Source organism: Leptodactylus fuscus, chromosome 1 (genome assembly GCF_031893055.1).
Source record: "Leptodactylus fuscus isolate aLepFus1 chromosome 1, aLepFus1.hap2, whole genome shotgun sequence".
Classification (NCBI taxonomy): Eukaryota; Metazoa; Chordata; class Amphibia; order Anura; family Leptodactylidae; genus Leptodactylus; species Leptodactylus fuscus.
This window is the reverse complement of record NC_134265.1, coordinates 33461294-33473755: the sequence shown is the minus strand read 5'-3', so window position 1 is coordinate 33473755 and position 12462 is coordinate 33461294. Positions and strand designations below refer to the sequence as shown.

At 42.8% G+C, this 12462-nt stretch overlaps 1 protein-coding gene across 2 annotated transcripts in view; it reads left to right on the top strand.

Annotated features, from left to right (window-relative positions):
- Positions 1-9711: 9711 nt before the first annotated feature.
- Positions 9712-12462, top strand: part of LOC142198396 (von Willebrand factor A domain-containing protein 5A-like) — a 61241-nt gene continuing 58490 nt past the window's right edge. For both annotated transcript variants that reach the window (XM_075269436.1, XM_075269428.1), the window contains exon 1: positions 9712-9761. The gene's annotated coding sequence lies outside the window, so the exon portion shown is untranslated. The remainder of the gene's footprint in view (positions 9762-12462) is intronic.

Below are 12462 nucleotides of genomic sequence, written 5' to 3'. Positions count from 1 at the left end.
AACCAGGATGAACGGAGAGGGGGAAAGCGGGCATTTCTCCCTTGTTTCATTAGAGTTCTCAAAGGGTGGTGACAACGTCCTATTAATTTTTGGCTCTGCATATAGAATGAAAACCGCATTAACAAAACCGTCAAGGCGTCCAAACTTAAACAGGGTTTCCCCCTCATAAAAACCCAGTCAACCCTCCGAAGGCTTCAGCACCAGTGCCCAGAAGGACCAACGGCGTATAGCATTTGTGGGCATAGTGAGTAGCCTGAAGTATTCTATATGAGTTATCTTCTCCTTCCCTGTTTTTAATAAACCCTGATGGATGGATCAGATGGGGGAGGTTCGTTTGAAGTCTATGAACCAAAAGCTTGGCCCATATTTTCACATCTAGGTCCAGAGGCGCCATGAGCGCCAGCATTAGGACGGTCTAGGGCAGTGATGGCGAACCTTTTAGAGACCGAGTGCCCAAACTGCAACCCAAAACCCACAAAATTTTCGCGGAGTGCCAACACGACAATATAGACTTAATACTATGCGGATCCACAATTGCGGACAGTTACTGACCAAAAATTACAGTCATGTGGGGCTTTACAGAGCTTTCAATAATACAAACAACGTTGTACTGAAATGTAAAGGTCTCGGCATTTGGTACTTTGAACAATTAATTTTCACTGTTTACATCGCACAGGATCTGTTTTATAGTTACCGTGTAATATTCTTACATCCTGTACTAATATCACGTCTGCTATAAAACAGATACTGTGTGATATAAATAGTGAGGGGACCCCAGACAGTATTATATGCTCTGCAGTGGGCCCACCACACAATATTATATTCTCCACAGTACCACAGTAGCCCCCCAGTGTTATATGCTCCGCAGTAGGTGTCCCCCCCCCCCCCACAGGATTATATGCTCCACAGTGGCATCCACACACAGTATTGTGTGCTTATAAATAGGCCACCCCCCCCCAGTATTATATGCTCTTTAGTACACCCCCCAGTATTATAAGCCACCCCAGTATTATAAGCCCCCCCAGTATTATACACTCCCCCCAGTATTATAAGCCCCCTCAGTATTATACACTCCCCCCAGTATTATACACTCCCCCCAGTATTATACACCCCACCCAGTATTATACACTCCCCCCCAGTATCATACACTCCCCCCAGTATTATACACTCCCCACAGTATTATACACCCCACCCAGTATCATACACTCCCCCCAGTATTATAAGCCCCCCCAGTATTATACACTCCCCCCAGTATTATAAGCCCCCTCAGTATTATACACTCCCCCCCAGTATTATACACTCCCCCCAGTATTATACACCCCACCCAGTATTATAAGCCCCCCAGTATTATACACTCCCCCCAGTATTATAAGCCCCCTCAGTATTATACACTCCCCCCAGTATTATACACTCCCCCCAGTATTATACACCCCACCCAGTATTATACACTCCCCCCCAGTATCATACACTCCCCCCAGTATTATACACTCCCCCCAGTATTATACACCCCACCCAGTATTATACACTCCCCCCCAGTATCATACACTCCCCCCAGTATTATACACTCCCCACAGTATTATACACCCCACCCAGTATCATACACTCCCCCCAGTATTATAAGCCCCCCCAGTATTATACACTCCCCCTAGTATTATAAGCCCCCTCAGTATTATACACTCCCCCCAGTATTATACACTCCCCCCAGTATTATACACCCCACCCAGTATTATACACCCCACCCAGTATTATACACTCCCCCCCCCAGTATCATACACCCCACCAAGTATTATAAGCGCTCCCCCCAACATCATATACACAGTGAGCCACTCTCATACTCACCCCTGAAGAGCCGCCGGCATCCACCTTCTTGTCACTGGCGGCGCTGATGACGTCATCGCGCCCGCGTCGGGGCAGAGTCAAACTCTGCAGCCAGTGTAGGCCGCGGTCGCGCGATCCGCGGCCTACCCTGACAGCTTTCAGCTGTATGTGCATTTGCACATACAACTGAAGGCAGTGATCGCTCATCAACGGGGAATCCTGTACCGGATTCCCTGTTGGTGAGCGATCCGGGCGACCGCACGCGTGCCAGCATGGAGGGCTCTGCGTGCCCTCTCTGGCACGCGTGCCATAGGTTCGCCATCACTGGTCTAGGGAGTCTAGAAAAAAAAAAATCTGATCACATTGGTTTCCTCCTGGGCATGTGGGAGTGGGTAAAAATCGGGTATATTTTTGGGGCGAAGAGTAAAATGGTCAGAAGGCTCCTCTAATCTCAGATGTAGACGTTGGGACATTTCCTCCGATCTGATGAATGTGAAACCAGTCCTAGGCCTTTCTGAGGAGTGTCAACATTAAAACGATTTGCTTTATTTCCACGCGTATAAGTCGTATGCTGGTAGAGCAGGTGTGACCTAGTATCTAAGAGGGCCTTCGAAGTTACATATCAGTAAGTTCAGCTAGGGCCGCTGCTCCTTTCTACAGTTTGAGTGCGTTCAAGTGTAGAGATATTTTGGAGGAGGTGCTATTGAACCACTGTGAGAATTTTTTTTTTTTTTTGGTAGTTTGCTTTAAAATACGGTAGGTTTATTGGAGAAAAAGTACATCAGTTCATGACGTTGCTTTTCCTGGGAGTTAAAACCCTTGATATTAAAGGTTGAAGCTCTAATTTTTATCTCAACCTCATATCCAATAGTATCCTGATATTCTATATTGTCGGTTGAAACTGCCATAATGCTTATGGATGGTGACGGTGGGTAGGAATTAGGGGGGTACAATGTCAGTTGGGGTCAACAATTAAACAATACAGCAAAATAAACAAGAGCGTCTGAAACACAAGTGATTTAATACTCGCAGCACCAGAGGCTCAAAGGACAGATCGCATGTTCCAGCCCAACCAACTCCTCCCAACAACAAACCTAATGAGGGGGTGGGCTGAGCATCCAAGAAGAAGGGAGCGAACGCACAGATTCCCTCCCATCTGATCACAGCAGGAAGTAGCTATAAGGCCATAGGAAAGTTGCAGGTTGGGAGGGGAGCTTCTAACTTCTAAAGTAGACCATAGGCAAGGAAGTCGGTAAACCTGAGAACATTACTCACGAAATAAGGACAAACATCTCTGAGAACTGTGAAAATCAGCAAAACAAAAGTCCATCTGCTCCACGTTGATCCGCAACTGTGATTTCTGTCAAGGAGACTTGAATCTGGGAAGAGATGCTGCCCATTCAATTGTAGGTAAGTCCAGCTCAGGTGAGATCAGGAGCCAGGATGGGATGTCAGTTGGTGGAATCTCTTATACCGGCCAGAGCTTCTCCAAATCTGCTGGGGAATGGATGACAATTTGGCGACCGCTACAGGTCACTGCAAGACCAAATGGGAACAACCTAGAATAATGAATGTTCCTGTCTTTCAGAGCTTCCTTAGGAGACGTCTTTTTGCTAGGGTTGATGCGGCAATATCCTGGAACAGTCTTATGCTTACCCACACATACTGTACTTGGTCATGCGCTCTACCCACACCCAAGATTGCTGAAGTACCCACAAAAGATAGGCCATAAGTGACATAATGTGCGGGTTCCAAAGGCTTTGGTTTAGGACTTAAAGCTCTGTATGCGTTCAGTCGTGATCTCAGGGCCCAGAAGATCTGAGAATATTTCCATGGCCTCTTTAGATAGGACATCTGAGGATCACAAGTAGAAATGTTCTGCTTGTCATATTCCCATCCCTATCCCATTCCATCTGCATGCAAGTTTTATCTTTGTTTTGTTGCTAATTTTACCTCCTCATTGAAATACTGTATTTGAAATCCACACGGAAATCAACATGTTGCGGATTTTGAAATGTGCAGAGTATGTTAATTTCTGGAATGAAAAGTGTTCATTGTTTATGTAAGATTAAAATAAATCTCATTGATTTAAATGCGTCTGTATTACTATGTGGATTTTCTGCATGATGCTTACTAAGCATCACATGCATCTAGCCTTATGGTATGCTCACACGGTGCAAAATTCTGTATATACTCGAGTATAAGCTGAATTTGTCAGCACAGTTTTTGTGCTGAAAAAGCCCCCCTCGGCTTATACTCAAGTCATTCAAAAAAAAAAAAAAAAAATTTTTTTTTTTTTTTTTTGGTGGGGGGGGGGGGGGGGGGGGTGTGTATGACCAGCCGCAATAGTAATGTATAGTGAAAAAAAGAAGCTTTAAAAAAATATATAATAAAAAAAGTTAAGGAAATAAAAGTTGTAAATCCCTCCTTTCCCTAGAATACATATAAAAGTAGAAAATGAATGTGACACACATACACATTAGGTATCCCTGTGTCTGACAGTGCCCGGTCTACTGAATATAGGGGATCTGCAGTGCTCCTGTTCCGTCGGGAAGGGGTTAATAGGAGCACTGCAGATACCCTATATTCAGCCAGGCAGAATTCCGGGTGGGGACGGACCCAGTCCTCATGCTCAGGGAAGGGGCAGACAGGCAACCAAAACACCCCCTCCTCTTCCCCAGCAACTACTGCACCTAAAAACTCCGACCATTTTAATTTTTGAAATTTTCCAGTAGCTGCTACATACCAAGCCCCCCACCCCCCACCCCCCAGGCTTATACTCGAGTCAATAAGTTTTCCCAGTTTTTTGTGGTAAAATTAGGGGCCTCGGCTTATATTCGGGTCGGCTTATACTCGAGTATATACAGTAATCATTTTCTTCCATGGCCCTGCATAGGCGTCCCATCCTGACTAGGCCCATTCATCTGGACGTATTCAGCAGAGGGTATCGAACCACATATATGAACGTCATAGGTGCCAGTGGAAGTAATTCTGGATGGTATAAATTTGGGGTAAATCTGCACCACTGACTCCTTGAATTACTTTCTGTACTGGAAGCCCAATACAAAGCCTTTTAGGCTTAAGAGCCCACAATATAGAAACGCAGCATTTTTTTTTTTTTTTTATTGCAGATTTTGTTGTATTTTTAGATACATAGTCATGTTCATAGTCTATTGGTCAGATCCCGTAGTTAGGAAGTAAAGATGGCATTGGGGAGGGGCTGTGATCAGATTCCTCTCCATTTACTGGCAGTCATCCCTCCTTTCCCCTGCACACATTCCTGCTGGTGAGGACATGGAGGGATTCCCCTGCTGTAATGATAGGAATGGACGGGCCTCCCTCTATAATTAGCCACAGCTCTCCAGGATACTGATGGGCGCAGCTGCATGACAAAGCAAGGAACGGAAAAACTGCATCGGTTTAATTTCACTTTCAAGTTGATCAGTTTTTATTATTTATTTTTTGGTTATAGTCACACTGCAGAGTCCATTTGGCTTATGTAGCTGCAAAACATCTGGTGCATATTCATAGGGTCCTATTCACCCAATGGAACCTATATCCCTACATATGTGACAATGAATGCCTCTAAAATTTCTTGCTTGCTTTATTCAGCACCATTATCATATTCCATAGAGATGGTGTTAACGCTGTCCAAAGTAAAGAAACTCCTTGCAGATGTTGTCTTTGGAAGAATATGAACCCAGCCAGTGTGCTGCCTTCAGGCATATATTGCAAGATGGTGCAGGCGCACAGCGTAAATAGCTGTTTGTTCTCCCCCTGGTCTGCAAAAACAGTTACAAAGACAAACATGGGTGACGTTTAGCTGGGGTTCACAATGCTCTGCTGGTCATGTGGTGCAGGGTGAGATGGTTTGGCTGAGCCATTGCTGCTCACATTGTTACATATAGTATACTGATATATCGGGCCTTTTTGTGACATGTACTGATGAATGAGTGTCATGTTGGCTGGTACACATTATCGCGCACATCTGGGAGGTGTCTGGAAGTTGGTATTTCTGCCCCTGTGTGCTGGTAGGACACAATGGACTTTTTACTATACAATATAATAAATGGTTAAATATTTTCCTCCTCCTCATACGCTCTGCGTCTCTGCCCCTTTCTGGGATGTCATCTCTGATGTCAGCATCTCGCATAGGCAGCTCCTCGACGTTCCCTGCCTGTCCTGGCAATAAGGGAGTGTTGAAGCTGGCGGAGCCTCACTGTGTAAAAAGAAAAATTTGGCACTCCTGGCAAGAAAGCCCCCATCTGCCTCTATTGTATGTTCAGATGAGAAATTTAAGACTGTTGAGGAGGATACTATCTCATTAGACAATTTTGATATTAATTCTCTTAAAATTCTCTTTCCTCTAGAGAAACCCAGAAGTTGATAAAGATAAGATTCTGAATGGCGATGGTGAGATCCGTTATTTCAATCTTTGATTATATGGCCCCTCTAGATCTGATGGATGCTTACTTTCTCGTCCCTACTCTTCTTGCTTCCTGCCATGATTATAGAAGGTCGGTTGAAACACCTTCAATTCACTTCTCTTCCATTCAGGATATCTTTAGTACCCTACGTATTCACCAAGTTGCTGCAGAACTCAGAGTCCCAGTGAACTTCATTGTTCCATATTTGGACGATTGGCTGATAAAAGCCTCCTCAAGAGAAGGTCTAGAGCAGCATCTTTCCACCACTGTAACAACCGTGTTGGATAGTAATTTTGGAAACATCCAAGATATTTCCAGCATCCCCAAAAATGTCTCCGATTAATCATCGACTCCAGTCTAATGAAGATCTTTCTTCATCCCTCCAAAAGGAAAAGGCTCAGTTCAGTTGAGTCCTCAACGTTCCAGCGGAAAAGTCTCTCCATCCAGTGGTGGATCTGATGGCTACCAGACTCAATGCCAAGGTGGAGAGGTTCTACTCTTTTTCACCCAGAGGACAATCCCTTGGCTGTAAATACCCTATCCATCCCTTGGAGGTTCACCCGGTCACGCAAAAAAAGACGCCCTATACATCCCCGTACACGCACGTATAAAAAAGTTACGGCTGTCAGAATATGGCGACTTTTCAAAAAAAAAATTTTAAACACAGTTTTGGATTTTTTTTAAGGGGTCAAAATGTAAATAAAACCATATAAATTTGGTATCCCCGGAATCGTAACGAAACACAGAATACAGGGGACATGTCATTTTGGTTGCACAGTGAACGCCGTAAAACCAAAGCCCGTAAGAAAGTCGCAGAAATGCATTTTTTTTTCAAATCCACCCCATTCTGAATTTTTTCCCTGCTTCCCAGTACATTATATAGAATAAATAATGGCGGCATCAGGAAGAAAAATTTGTCCCAGGAAAAATTAAGACCTCATATGACTCTGGGAGCGGAGAAATAAAAAAGTTATGGGGTTTAGAAGGAGGGGAGTCAAAAACGAAAATCAAAAAATGCCATCGGCGGGAACTTCAAATACCTGTGTCCCAAAGTCACTATGTAAAGATTCTCACAACACCGTATATATAGCAGCTCAAATACAAAGTAACTTCAACACAAAAGTCTCACGTATTCTCTGAATTACAGCAAAAACAAGATACAAAGTTACATTTCATATCCCATACCTTATACACAGTACGAAAACCTTACCCACACCTGTATATACCCACTGCTACAATCACCGCAGACGAAGTCGCGGGTACCAGCTAGTATAGAATAAAATATAAAGTTATCACTCTCATCCACAAGGCTCTCCATAATGTCGCACCTCCCTACATTTCCTCCCTCATCTCTGTCTACCACCCAACCCGTGTTCTCCGCTCACTCAATGACCTAACACTTACATCCTCTATTATCAGAACCTCCCACGCTCGTATACAAGACTTCTCCCGAGCTGCACCACTTCTCTGGAATGCTCTACCCTGGACAGTCAGATTAACTCCCAATTTCTACAGTTTCAAGCGCAAACTAGAGACACATCTTTTCAGACAGGCCTATCCCAATTCCTAATGTAAACCCTTCCGTACTGTAATTAGAATCCCCCAAAATTTAATCCTCCACTGTTCCAGCTCCCACATTACCCCACATGATATGATACCATTTCAGGCTAACTTTATATGTCCAAGCTCCATCCACATGTTAAAGGACACGACTGGTGATGGCTCATAAAGTTTTATGTTTGTGTAATGACAGTCACCTCTATTACAAAATTGTCTGACCTCTGTATAAGCAATGCCGCCCCTGCTACCTCTTGTCACCCCCTCTACCTTATAGATTGTAAGCTCTTGTGAGCAGGGCCTTCAGTCCCAGTGTGTGAAATGACTATTTCTTTGTAATGTATCTTTCTGTCTATATTTGAACCCTACAAATTGTACAGCGCTGCGGAATATGTTGGCGCTATAGAAATACAATTTATTATTAATATTATTTATCATTCTATTATGGCCAGAGAGAGCTTGGTTTTCCCAGCTCACATAAATGAGACATGGGATAGAATAGAGGCTTCCCCCATTTCAGAACCTGGTGTCCCAGGGCCTCCGGCTCTGCCAGGGTCTGAAATCCTTCAATCTGAGAGCCTGGGGGTTGATCAGTCCCTAATATGATCTAGGAGATTTTCTGGAGCCATACTAAATACTCTCTTTCTTTCCAGAGCAGAGTCCACTAATAATAGCTATGCCAGGATACAAACCATATTTATCTCCTGGGCTTCAAGGAAAGGGATTGAGCGTTCCAATCTTTCTATTGTAGATATTTTGGAGTTCCTGCAAGACGGTGTGGACAACGGCCTTAGTCCTTCTACCTTGAAGGTTCAAGTGGTGGCGTTGTCAGCCTACTTGGGGAAGCAGCTATCTCAAGAAGCCCTGGTAAAGAGATTCCTTAGGGGTGCATCCAGGCTATGACTGTCTATTACTCATCCGATTCTCCAGTGGGATTTATCCACGGGTCTAAAAGGTTTATGTGAACCTCCCTTTGAACCTGTAGAGTAAGTAGAGGTCAAATTTCTTACACTCAAGACGGTTCTCTTGATGGCAGTGACCTCAGCTAAAAGAGTTGGAGAACTGCAAACTTTATCTTCTGTGCAATCTTAGGTCTCTTTCCATTCGGATAGAGTCCATCTACGGTTTAGGCCAGGATTTGGCCCAAAATACCTTAATATACCAACTTGAACCAGGTAATATCTCTGCCTGTAATCTTTCTAGATCCAGTTACTCCAGAAGAGATTAAGCTTGACTCCTTAGATGTAGCTAGATATCGAAGGATTTATATTCGAAGAGCTCTACCTTTTAGATAGCCAGATAACCTATTTCTTTCCTTTGCTGGTAAAAACAAGGGAGTTAAATCTTCTAGGCTATCCCTATCTTGATGAATTAAGGAAACATAAGTTTGGCTTTCACATCCCAGGGTTTGGTGCCCCTTGAATTTGTTTCTATCTCTTGGGCTCAAAATAACTCTGTTCCTCCGGAGCACATTTGTTCCACGGCTTCTTGGCGCTTGCATCAAACCTTTATAAGCCATTATAGAGTCAATATTCAGGGTTTGGAGGCCACATCCTTTGGCCGTAAATTCTGTTCTTGAGGAGGAGGAGTTAAATATTTAACCATTTGTTATTTAGTAAAAAGTCCGTTCTGTCCTACCAGCACACAGGGGCAGAAATGCTCCACTACTTTTGGGACTAAGGGAAACAGACTAACATGATAATCTTTGCTTACAGAGACTTGCATTTGAAATTGCAGCAACAGGTGGCTCCACAAAGCATTGCTTTCCAGGGATGTCCCTGTATATACCGCATCGCTGTGGAGTATTTTTGATCAATGTGTTCGGTTCACGTCCTCTCTCTGTCATATTGGGACCCTCCCATATTATGACACAGCAGCCATCTCCTATATACAGGCGTTCAGGAAGTAACAGAAACAAATCTAGAGCTCAGCATTGGGGAAGCAGAGACACTGACTGAGGTAATGTGACTGTAACTGTATAGTATATGTATACAGAGGTGCGGTACATGCTGTACACATAACAGTATGTACACAGAGATACAACTCATCTAGTATGTAATATAGTATATGTATACGGAGGTGTGGTAGATGCTGTACACATAATAGTATCTACACAGATATACAACTCATCTAGTATGTAATATAGTATATGTATACGGAGGTGTGGTACATGCTGTACACATAACAGTATCTACACAGAGATACAACTCTTCTAGTATGTAATATGGTATATGTATACGGAGGTGCGGTAGATGCTGTACACATAATAGTATCTACACAGATATACAACTCATCTAGTATGTAATATAGTATATGTATACGGAGGTGCGGTACATGCTGTACACATAATAGTATCTACACAGAGGTACAACTCATCTAGTATGTAATATAGTATATGTATATGGAGGTGTGGTACATGCTGTACACATAATAGTATCTACACAGAGATACAACTCATCTAGTATGTAATATAGTATATGTATATGGAGGTGCGGTACATGCTGTACACATAACAGTATCTACACAGAGGTACAACTCATCTAGTATGTAATATAGTATACGTATACGGAGGTGCGGTACATACTGTACACATAATAGTATGTACACAGAGATACAACTCATCTAGTATGTAATATAGTATATGTATACGGAGGTGTGGTACATGCTGTACACATAATAGTATCTACACAGAGATACAACTCATCTAGTATGTAATATAGTATATGTATACGGAGGTGCGGTACATGCTGTACACATAACAGTATCTACACAGAGGTACAACTCATCTAGTATGTAATATAGTATATGTATATGGAGGTGCGGTACATACTGTACACATAATAGTATCTACACAGAGGTACAACTCATCTAGTATGTAATATGGTATATGTATACGGAGGTGCGGTACATGCTGTACACATAATAGTATCTACACAGAGGTACAACTCATCTAGTATGTAATATGGTATATGTATACGGAGGTGCGGTACATGCTGTACACATAACAGTATCTACACAGAGGTACAACTCATCTAGTATGTAATATAGTATATGTATATGGAGGTGCGGTACATACTGTACACATAATAGTATCTACACAGAGGTACAACTCATCTAGTATGTAATATAGTATATGTATACGGAGGTGTGGTACATGCTGTACACATAATAGTATCTACACAGATATACAACTCATCTAGTATGTAATATAGTATATGTATACGGAGGTGCGGTACATGCTGTACACATAATAGTATCTACACAGAGGTACAACTCATCTAGTATGTAATATGGTATATGTATACAGAGGAGCGGTACATACTGTACACATAATAGTATCTACACAGAGGTACAACTCATCTAGTATGTAATATGGTATATGTATACGGAGGTGCGGTACATGCTGTACACATAATAGTATCTACACAGATATACAACTCATCTAGTATGTAATATAGTATATGTATACGGAGGTGCGGTACATACTGTACACATAATAGTATCTACACAGATATACAACTCATCTAGTATGTAATATGGTATATGTATACGGAGGTGCGGTACATGCTGTACACATAATAGTATCTACACAGAGGTACAACTCATCTAGTATGTAATATGGTATATGTATATGGAGGTGCGGTACATGTTTTCTGCAAAATATCATCAGTGCCCATAACGTTCACATGGGGGACTTTTGATGACATTAATGAAGTGCCAGAATTGGAGACCGAAGCAAAGACTGGGGCCTTGTGGCTTTAGGACAGACTCCTTTCCTGTCTTTATCTCATTTTTCGTGAACCTAGTTCACATAGGAGTATCTGTCATTTCTTCCACTATTTCCTTGTGAGGAGCTGATGGGTGTAGATGGGAAAAGTGTTTGCCTGAGGATTTACATTGTTAGTGATCCGTATACTATAAGAAACACAGGTCATCAGAATATCTTAGACTGCGTTCAAATGGGGATTCCGCGTGTCATATTCCGTTGCGGCTGCCGCGACAGGATGCCGGTGCAGTGCAGTAATCTCAAGTGATCAGATATCGACATGTAATAAAAATAAAAAACTGAATTTTTCTGTTCACATAAAGGCATTTTTGCCGCCTTTCCCAGAATGTTCTGGAGGCTCCTGAAAAAAAAGCCCTTCTGAAGAAAAGGAAGCAAATGTCCCGGACATGGTGGAATGCTTTTTTGCTATTGTGTTGGAGAGTTAGATAGGTTAATAAAATATATAACAAAAATGTTCACCAAACGCACCAGCTCAGTGATCAAGTGATGGGTCTCGGCTGCTGAACTGACCATTGAGGTTTCCACCGAGAGAATAGTGTGTAGTATTGTAAACCTGCCCCATGCGAGGAGCTCAGATATCATTCATTCATAGCCCTGATCTCTAGTCCACAGGTCTATTGGGGTCCAACACCTGGACCCTGCACAGATCAGCTGTTGCAACTCTCTCTCTTGGGTGCCAGAAGCCCCTGGTGGATGGGGAAAATGTGCTACATTGTTCCTATAGGAAAAAGCAGCTGTCGATGTCCGTGGCTAGTTTTCCACCTGACAGGTTCCTTCTTAGTTCTCTTTGAGATGAATAAAGTACTCTCTATTCGGCTAGGTCTCCGTTTGGGTCCTCCTTGTTCCTGACCCACATGTGAGCGATACGTCTAA